Source organism: Garra rufa, chromosome 25 (assembly GCF_049309525.1).
Source record: "Garra rufa chromosome 25, GarRuf1.0, whole genome shotgun sequence".
In the NCBI taxonomy this organism is placed as follows: domain Eukaryota; kingdom Metazoa; phylum Chordata; class Actinopteri; order Cypriniformes; family Cyprinidae; genus Garra; species Garra rufa.
Window position 1 is genome coordinate 2017092 of NC_133385.1, and position 10712 is coordinate 2027803.

General features: G+C 32.3%; 1 long non-coding RNA gene across 1 annotated transcript; it reads left to right on the forward strand.

Moving 5' to 3' along the window:
* Nucleotides 1-4288: 4288 nt before the first annotated feature.
* On the forward strand, nucleotides 4289-9148 carry LOC141301056 (uncharacterized). The gene is made up of 3 exons (XR_012342093.1): nucleotides 4289-5964; nucleotides 6086-6245; nucleotides 9022-9148. It is a non-coding gene; the product is annotated as an uncharacterized lncRNA (long non-coding RNA).
* Nucleotides 9149-10712: the final 1564 nt, after the last annotated feature.

The window sequence follows — 10712 nt, forward strand, 5'->3', positions numbered from 1 at the left end:
AATAAAAAATAAAAATGTAAAACTCTATATCTTTCGGGGGAGAGTCCAGGAGATTGATATATTTTGCTTGAAATAAAATAAAATATTTAAAAATAAATAAATAAATAAATTTAAAAAAATAAATAAAAATGTAAAACTATATATCTCTCGGAGAAGAGTCTAGGAGTTTGATATATTTTGCTTAAAAATAAAATAAAATATTTGTGCAAAAAATCAAAACATAAATGAATAAATAAAAATGTAAAACTATATATCTCTCCGGGTAGAGTCCAGGAATTTGATATATTTGCAATATATGCAATATGTAAAAAAGATAATAGATATGGAAACAAGACAATAATAATAGTAATGATGATGATGAGATGAAGTTAAAGTTTATATATATATATAACATTAACTTCATCTCATCATCATCATTCCTATTATTATTGTCAATACTGTTGTGATTCTTATTTTTAACAAAATAATAATTAAGTTTTATTATTTATTATTTTTATTTCTATATCTTATTTTCTTATTTAATATTATATTTTCATTATTATTTTTATTCAAAATAAAAAAAATAATCACTGTATATAACATATAGTAATATATTAGTCATTAATAATCATAATAATGTTTATATGTATTGTAATGTGTGTCTGTGTGTGTGTGTATATATAAAACATTTCATTTTCATCATCATCATTAGTAGTTTTATTGTAATTATTGTTGTAATTATTATTTTTAACTAAATATGTAAAATATGTTTCATAATAAAAATTATTTTATATATTTTATTGCATAATAAATGCTATATTTTTAATTCTATATTGTTTCATGACCTCAGACCGCAGACAAAACAGCTCAGAATAATAAAAGAGCACATTGTTCATGCAGACGAGGCTTTCTCTTCTCCAGCAAAAGTAGTTCCTCAGCTTTTGTGAGTGAAAGCAACACTGTGAGCGTCCCTCTTTGGTGTCAGATGAATCTCCACACCGGAACCTGAAGCTGGTGATGGTGTTTTCTTCTGCAGAGCTGAGTTTCAGACATTAAACCACAGTCCAGAACTGACTCCACACTCACTCACGCTCACACAAGACACGCTCACAATCCAGCAGGCTGTTTATTTTTAGACGTCGAGGTCAGAAAAATGTTTGAAAGAAGCATTTCAGCCCTTCCAGAGCGCTAACATTCGTCACATATAAACCCTGCTGAATTATTACACATTCAGTGCATTAAACACTCAGATCTGTCTGCACCAATAAACAGCCTGACATATATTTTCAGCCCATTATGTGATGGATCTTACGGCTGGTGTTGACATTTCACCCTCACATGAGGAGAAATTAATATTGTTTTAGCTCATAAAAACCTTAAAATGAAAATTGCATGAGATTTAGAACACAGAGACGTCTATAAAGTGATTTTATGTCGACTTTAAATGAGAAGGGGAGACCAGTGGCCTGCTGGGATTGTGTGTCGGGTGTCTTCAGGGCAGGAGGACGCGGTTTCGCTCCAGCGCTCTGAATTTATAACAGAAAAAAACAGATGGGTCTGAGAACAACAGCAGAGATGCACAGGAATGCCAACCAGTGAGAAAATACACTTACATTTAAGATACAATCCATCTAAACAAGTCCAAAAAATTCTGCCTTGTTTTGAGTATTTTGAAATGATTTAACCAAAAAGCTAACGATTTTTAAAAGAAAGAAAACTTTCTAAAAGTAATGTTTATGTTCTTATAACATCCTCAGGTCAACATTTTCTGAACATGCTTATAAGTTATTTGTACTTGAACGTTCTAAGAAATGTTTTTGCAACATTCAAATAACATTCTAAACAGTTTTTGTCATCTTTAAATAATGTTCTAATCATGACAAGAAAACCGCAGGTTGGAATGTTCTTAAAATATTTAAAATAAAATTTAACGTCATATTTTGGATCAAATTAACATTAGTAGAATGTTTGAAAAACATTTTTGTAACCTTGAAATAACATTCTAGTTGGAAAATTTAAACATTCTTAGAATATTAAATGTAAACATTGAAATAATGTTACGTTTTGGGTAAAAATAACATTAGTAGAATGTTTAAGAAACATTTGGGCAACACTTTCTATGAAGCCTGTATTTATAATGCATTACAAGGACATTCTTAATGCATTATAATGCATTAAGAATGTTCTTGTAAACAGCATTATAATATGTTACATAGCTTCATAGAAAGTGTTACCAACATTTGTGTATCCTTTAAATTACATTATAATCACAACTGGAAACATTAAAAAAAAAACAATATTCTTACAACATTTTTATGAACTAAATTTGGGTAGACATACTTATTAATAACAGGATTTTTGATTTATTTAATTTGCATTAACAGCAGTAAACTGTTGTGACTGAACTGTGATTTTTGCACTGCAGTTTCGATTTTTGTCTGATATATAAAATATGTAAAAATACACAAAACAAGGTTGATATATGTAGAAGCATAACATTCAGACTTGATTTCTGACTTGTATTTAGTCAGATTTTCTCACTTTTTTCAGGGTTTGTACAAGGTGCTTGAAATGCTTAAAGTACTTGAATTTAACTTTTTGAAACTTTAACTTTTTGCTTGAAAACAGCATTATTCTTGAAGAGGGTCTTGAAAAGTGCTTGAATTATTGAAAGACAATGTATCTACAAAGAAGTGTTTAACTTTGTCAATAAGTGCACATCTTTTAACTCAAAATTCACGCAGTGGCAAAAAACATAACACCTTTTTTGCTTATTTTAGGTAATGTCAGCGAGCTAGCAAGCCAAGCAAGTATGACTGAAGATGTGAAAACAGGAACAGATGAACCGAATCAATTGAGTCATTTACACTGGAACCACTCCAGTTGATTCAAACTTGTGACTTCAATCATTCATTTCAAACGATTCACTAGCGAAAAACAGATCAAATTAAAAGAGCCATTAATTTTCGACTTTTGAGCACGTAACAGTTTTCAAAAGCATGTAGTGATGGGTGAAACAAATCTTTTCAAAACTCAGAATTAGCTCCAAACCATTGCGTCGCAAAATGATTCACTCCAATCAGAATCATTTTGCAAATCGAATGATTCAAATCAAATGATTCGCGGTTTGAAGTCCCGATCGAAATCAAATGAAATCTAATAAAATCTAATAAAATCTAATTTCAAAGCGATGCAATCGGATCGCGTATTGTGAATCATTTGATTTAGATCGGAAGGGGTTTATGAATCATTTCATGAATTGATTCATTCAAATCAAATGATTCGTGATTTGAGGTCCTGAGTGAAATAAAAAAAAATTTTTTTTGAAGCATTCCTATTGCATTGTGAATCATTTGTTTCTGATTCACAATGCAATATAATTAGATTTTTCTGATCAAATTTCGAAGAACTCCAATCGGATCGCAAATCATTTGATTTAGATCAGGTTCGTGAATCATTTCACAAATTAAATGATTCACGATTTAAATTCCCAATCAAAATCAAATTATATCAATAATTTGCGATCTCCTATTAGATCGCAAATTATTTGATTTGGATCAGAATGAGTTTGTGAATCATATCACGAATCGAATGGTTCAAATCAAATGATTCACGATTTGAAGTCCTGGTCGAAATCAAATAAAATCAAATTTTGAAGTGCTCCAATAGAATCACGTATCACGAATCAATTGATTTAGATCAGAACAGGTTCATGAATCATTTCGGTTTTTGCGGTTCATTGCGGTTTAAAGTCCCGATCGAAATCAAATGAAATCTAATAAAATCTAATAAAATCTAATTTCAAAGCGATCCAATCGGATCGCGTATTGTAAATCATTTGATTTTGATCGGAAGGGGTATATGAATCATTTCATGAATTGATTAATTCAAATCAAATGATTCATGATTTGAGGTCCTGAGTGAAATTAAAAAAATTAAATTTTGAAGCATTCCTATTGCATTGTGAATCATGTGTTTCTGATTCACAATGCAATATAATTAGATTTTTCTGATCAAATTTCGAAGAACTCCAATCGGATCGCGAATCATTTGATTTAGATCAGAACGGGTTCCTGAATCATTTCACAAATCAAATGATTCGCGATTTAAATTCCCAATCAAAATCAAATTATATCAAATTTCGAAGAACTCCAATTAGATCGCGAATCATTTGATTTGGATCAGAATGAGTTTGTGAATCATATCACGAATCGAATGGTTCAAAACAAATGATTCACGATTTGAAGTCCCAGTCGAAATCAAATAAAATCAAATTTTGAAGTGCTCCAATCGAATCACGTATCACGAATCAATTGATTTAGATCAGAACGGGTTCATGAATCATTTCACAAATCAAATGATTCAAATCAAATGATTTGCGAATTGAAGTCCCGATCGAAATCAAATCGAATTAGATTTCGAAGTGCTTCAATAGAAATACGTATCGCGAATCAATTGATATAGATCAGAATGGGTTTGTGTTTCGCGAATCAAATGATTCAAATCAAATGATTCAAATCAAATGATTCGCGGTTTGAAGTCCCGATCAAAATCAAATGAAATTAGATTTCGAAGCACTCCAATCATATCCTAAATTATTTAATTTAGATCAGAATGGGTTTGTGAGTCATTTCGCGAATCAAATGATTCAAATTAAATGATTCAAATCAAATGATTCAAATCAAATGATTCGCGGTTTGAAGTCCCGATCAAAATCAAATGAAATTAGATTTCAAAGTACTCCAATCATATCCTAAATTATTTGATTTAGATCAGAATGGGTTTGTGAGTCATTTCGCGAATCAAATGATTCAAATCAAATGATTCAATGGAATGATTCAAATCAAATGAAATCTAATAAAATCGGATCGCGTATCGTGAATCATTTGATTTAGATTGGAAGGGGAAATTGATTTCGATCAGAACGGGTCCATGAATCATTTCGCGAATCAAATGATTCAAACCAAATGATTCGCGGTTTGAAGTCCCGATCGAAATCAAATGATTTGTGATAAGCAAAGTTCCAATCTGATTCAAATTATTTGCGATACGCGCCCTGAGTCCTGATCTGAAATAATGGTTCGTGAATCATTTGATTTAGATCAGAACTTTGGTGCGGGTTCACAAATATTTTGCTTCAGATCGGATCTTCATAGCGTGGATAGCGAATCATTTCATTTATCAAATGATCAGACAAGTCAGATTTTTTTTCTTGAAGAGTTCTCAAACCATTAAGGCAGTACAGTTATAAAAAGAAAACAAAGAAAAAATGGTTTTACTATAGTAAAAGTGCAGTATACTTTGTAATACTTTAATTGTCATACTTCACTTTATTTTTATTAGTATATTTTAATTTATCTATTTAGTTTTTTTAGAATTTGAAATAGAAAAGTGATTGAAGTCCTTGAAAATCAAAAAATAGAATTGAATGGACTTTTACAGTTTCTCTAAGAGCCCTGAGGAGCGTGAGAATTCAGTGCTTTTATGTAAATCTGTGAAAACAGGCCTGTTGTGTTGCATTGATGAAAGAAAACTGACGTGTGATTGAACTGTGATGTTCTGTGCTGCCAGAAATCATATTCTTAATGAGTATTTTGTCAGATTTTCTCACTTTTTTGTGCCACAGATGAGGAGCATCAGAAATCAGTCCGTTCATGTGAAACTGACTCAAATTCTCATTAAGAATATGATTTTTTCAGTGGTCAATTGATTCCTACTTGAGTTTTCTATAATGCTCTTGTGCTGTTTTGACTGATTCAGGCCGATGGAGTGAGACGCAGCAGCACAGGGTGAGTATTGTGTCGTCTGGACCTGAAATGGCGTTTCCATCCCCCTCCGGCTGCCAATCGCTCTCCACATGTCAGGAATCTGAGAGACTTCAGGATCAAAGCAGGGAATGCAGAAGTCGCTGCCAGAACAACCCCGATGATTGTGGAAATTTGTCCAGGAGAATCCAGAGACGCTCACCTGGAGCTTCAGGAAATCGTTCAGTACAGCCTCTAATATCACAGCTTTTGTCTGAATGTTAAGTTCATTTCTGTGCATTTTAAACACTGACCTTTACATGCACTTGATGTTTCTGCATCACTGTTTGCTGTTCTGACAGATTTCTGAAACTTGAGAGCCTTGAAGCGAACTCCGATTGAGGACAAAACACAAAAAACTGCAGATGATCCTTGATGTTGAGCTTGAATCCGGAAGGAGAAATGATCAAAAACCCTTATGTAACTGCTGTCAAGAGTTTCCTTTCTACGGAGCATATACAGGTTTGTTTAAGACTTTCTTTCTCATTTTATTTCTAACTCTCACTGATCACTGTCATTCATTCTCCCGTGGCGGTTAGCAAACATTTCTGTCTTCTTTCACGGCCCAGACAGAAAATGACATGTGACAGTCACAACAGCTCGCTCCTCACGGCCCGACGTCCTTAAATAGATGCTTTAAATGCAGTATAAAGACCCTGCTGTACAAGGACTGCTGGGTTAATCTCAGGAAACCTGTCAAAAGTATGAGGGAAATGTGGTTGCATGCCTTGAAAATAATGTCAGAATGCAAAGAAACAAAAAAAAAAAAAAAAAAAAGTGAAACAGTGCTAAAAGTAAGATTTTTTTTTTTTTTTGATGGATTTGGAGTTTTGAAATGTGACCCAAACATGTTTTCCTGAGTTACTGAACAATGAAAACATGATTTGGTCTCATAATAAATTTTTTTTAATTTTATTTTAACTAGTTTTTTTTTCTCTGAATTGCAAGATAAAACTCTGGGGAACTTTGAGAATTTTTTTCAGAATTAAAGAAATATGTTTTACAATTGTGACTTTTCCCCCAGAATTCTGAATCAGTTTTTGCAAAAAAGTAAGAATTCTTGAGAAAAAAAGTTGACAATTCTGGGAAATAATTCAGAATAGCAGGATGTAAATCAAAATTCTGGGAAAAAGGATAGCATTGTGAATGTAAACTTAGAATTGTGGGAAAAGTCAGAATTGCGAGATTTAAATTCTGGAGAAACTAAACTGAATTGCAAGATGTAAATGCAGAATAATGGGGAAGAAAGTCAAAATTACAAGATACAAACTGAGAATTGTGGGAAAATAGTAACAAGTAAAGTAACAAGATGTAAATGCAAAATACTCTTTCAAAAAACAACAACAACAGTATTGCAAATGTAAGCTCAGAGTACTGGGAAAAAAGTTAGAATTGCAAGATTTAAATGGAGAAATCTGAGGAAAAAATTTTTGGGAAATAAATAAAAATTACAAGATACAAATTCAGTATTCTCAGAAATAGTTCAGAATTTGGAGATCTAAATGTAATATTCTGGGCAAATTCTGGGCAGAATTGTAGGCAAAAAAAGTCAGAATTAGAGCAGATTTAAACGCAGACATCTAGAGAAAAACATCAGAACTGTGAGATGTAAACGCACAATTCTGGGGGAAAAAATCTGAAAAAAATCTGAATTTTGAGATGGAAATTCTGGGAAATAATTTAGAATTATTAGATGTAAATGCCAAATTCTGGGAAATAAGTAAAAATAACAAGATACAATTCTGGGGAAAATTTAGCATTGCAAATGTACACGCAGAATTCTGGGGAAAAAGTCAGAATAGCAAGATTTAATAGCAAAATTCTGGGAAATAATTCAGAATTACAAGATGTAAACGCTAAATTTTGCAAAAAAAAAAAAAAAAAAAGTAAAAAATACTAGCTACAGAATTCTGGGAAATAATTCAAAATTATGAGATGCAAACTCAGAATTCTGGGGGGAAAAAAGTCTAAATTACAAGATACAAACTCAGAATTCCTGGAAATTATTCAGAATTAATAGATGGAAAAGCAAAATTCTGGGGAAAAAAAATGTAGCATTGCAAATGTAAATACAGAATTCAGGGGAAAAAGTCAGAATTGTAAGATTTAAAGGCAGAATTCTGGAGAAAAAAGTCAGAATTACAAGATTCAAAAGCAGAATTCTGGGGGGAAATCTGAATTGCGAGATTTAAATGTAGAATTCTAAATAAAATTACAAGATAAATAATTCAGAATTTTCGGAAATAGTTCAGAATTTGGAGATAAATGCAATATTTTTGGGAAAAATATTCTGAATTGCGAGATGTAATCAGAATTCTACGAAAAAAAATCTGAATTTTGAGATGGAAATTCTGGGAAATAATTTAGAATTATGAGATTTAAATGCCAAATTCTGGGAAATAAGTAAAAATAAAAAGAAACAATTCTGGGGAAAATTTAGCATTGCAAATTTACACGCAGAATTCTGGGGAAAAAGTCAGAATTGCAAGATTTAATAGCAAAATTCTGGGAAATAATTCAGAATTACAAGATGTAAATGCTAAATTTTGCACACACAAAAAAAAAAAAAAATACTAGATACAGAATTCTGGGAAATAATTCAAAATTATGAGATGCAAACTCAGAATTCTGGGAAATAAGTCAAAATTACAAGATACAAACTCCTGGAAATTATTTAGAATTAATAGACATAAATGCACAATTCTGGGAAAAAAATAAGCATTGTAAATGTAAACTCAGAATTCTGGAGAGAAATGATACAAAATGCTGAAATCTGGGAAATAATTCAAAATTATGAGATTTAAACTCAGAATTCTGGGGGAAAAAAGTCAAAATTACAAGATACAAACTCAGAATTCCTGGAAATTATTCAGAATTAATAGATGGAAAAGCAAAATTCTGGAAAAAAAAATGTAGCATTGCAAATGTAAACTCAGATTTCTGGAGAGAAATGATACAAAATGCTGAATTCTGGGAAATTAAGTCAGAACTTGAGACTAAAGCCCTGTCCCAAATCACATCCTAAACCCTAGTGGTCTTCCTCTACACTAGTGCACATTAAGTCTGCCATTTGAGACAGGGCCTAACGGCAGAGGAAATCTTGCTGCCATGAAACACATGAGTTAATGTGCTAATATTGAGTTAAAGCTTGCAGGGGATTGATGCAGTGAAGCTGAAGTAGTGTCAGCATTAGCATGTTTGCTCTAGTAATACTAGCTCGTTTGTCAATCTCCAACAGCTCCGGCAAACAGACGTCCAGGCCTGTCAGGCTGGGGTTAGGAGGTGTGATTGGCTGATGTTTGACGGTGGACTGAAGCCAGGTGACTGGCGTATGCGTTCGATCCTTCCTTCTGTTTGTTTGCCTTCCTGCCTTTGTTTATTCTGGAGATTTCCTGTGTAAACGCAGCGCCACAGCATCGCTCTACTTTGGCGGAGAATTGGCTCAATTACATCAAATCTACTGAGCGGTTTATTTAATGCTGCCGCTTGAGCGAGGCTTTGTTTGTCTGCCAGGCTACGCTAAATCAAGCAAACCTTGTTTTAGCAGGCTTTTTATAGGGGAATGCAGCGAATGATTTGTTAAGACTGTTTTCCAGTACAAATATCTACATTCTTAAATCAAGATACATTTACTTGAGATGCATTTTTCTGACCCCACTGGCAGATATTTGTTATTGTTTTAAGTAAAAGCTTAAAAGCACTCCATTTTTTTTTTTTCAGGAAACAATACTTTATGTATTTAGTAAATTTGGTTCTGAAGTAAATGTATTTAACTTTTTAACATTTTGCTGAAAAAAAGACAAAAAATACTAAAAAAAAAAAACAGTTTAGTAGTGAGTTTATATGGAGTGAGTTGTTTAAATCACAGTAATGGTAGATATCAAAATATAGATATTTTTGCATTTAAAAATTTAATTAGAAAATTATTTATTTGATACATAAACATATTAATGTACTTTATTTATTGAGTGACTAAAATACTTCATCACTTTATTTATTTGGATCTTGATGGACTCAAATCATTAGATCACATGACATCCTATAAAAAAATAAATAATTATATTATTATTAGATATTATGTTTAAAAAATAGTATATATGTACACAAGTTACTAGCATGTTGCTAGCATGATTACAAGTTATGATTAACAAGTTTCTAGCATGTTGATAGCCTGTTTTGAACGTGATTAGCATGTTGCTAGCATGATAAGCAAGTCATTAGCATGTAGGTAGGATGATTAGCAAGTAACTACCATGTTGGTAGCCTGTTTCTAGCATGATTAGCATGTTTCTAGCATGTTGCTAGCATGATTAGCAAGTAACTAGCATGTTGGTAGCCTGTTTCTAGCATGATTAGCATGTTTCTAGCATGTTGCTAGCATGATTAGTAAGTAACTACCATGTTGGTAGCCTGTTTCTAGCATGATTAGCATGTTTTTAGCATGTTGCTAGCATGATTAGCAAGTAACTAGCATGTTGGTAGCCTGTTTCTAGCATGATTAACATTTTTTTAGCATGTTGCTAGCATGATTAGCAAGTAACTAGCATGTTGGTAGCCTGTTTCTAGCATGATTAGCATGTTTCTAGCATGTTGCTAGCATGATTAGCAAGTAACTAGCATGTTGGTAGCCTGTTTCTAGCATGATTAGCATGTTTCTAGCATGTTGCTAGCATGATTAGCAAGTAACTAGCATGTTGGTAGCCTGTTTCTAGCATGATTAGCATGTTTCTAGCAAGTTGCTAGCATGATTAACAAGTTACTAGCATGTTGCTAGCATGATTAACAACTTACTAGCATGTTGCTAGCCTGTTTCAAGCATGATTAGCTTGTTGTTAGCATGATTAACAAGTTACTAGCATGTTGATAGCCTGTTTCTAGCATGATTAGCATGTTACTAGCATGATTAACAAGTAACTAGCATGTTGATAG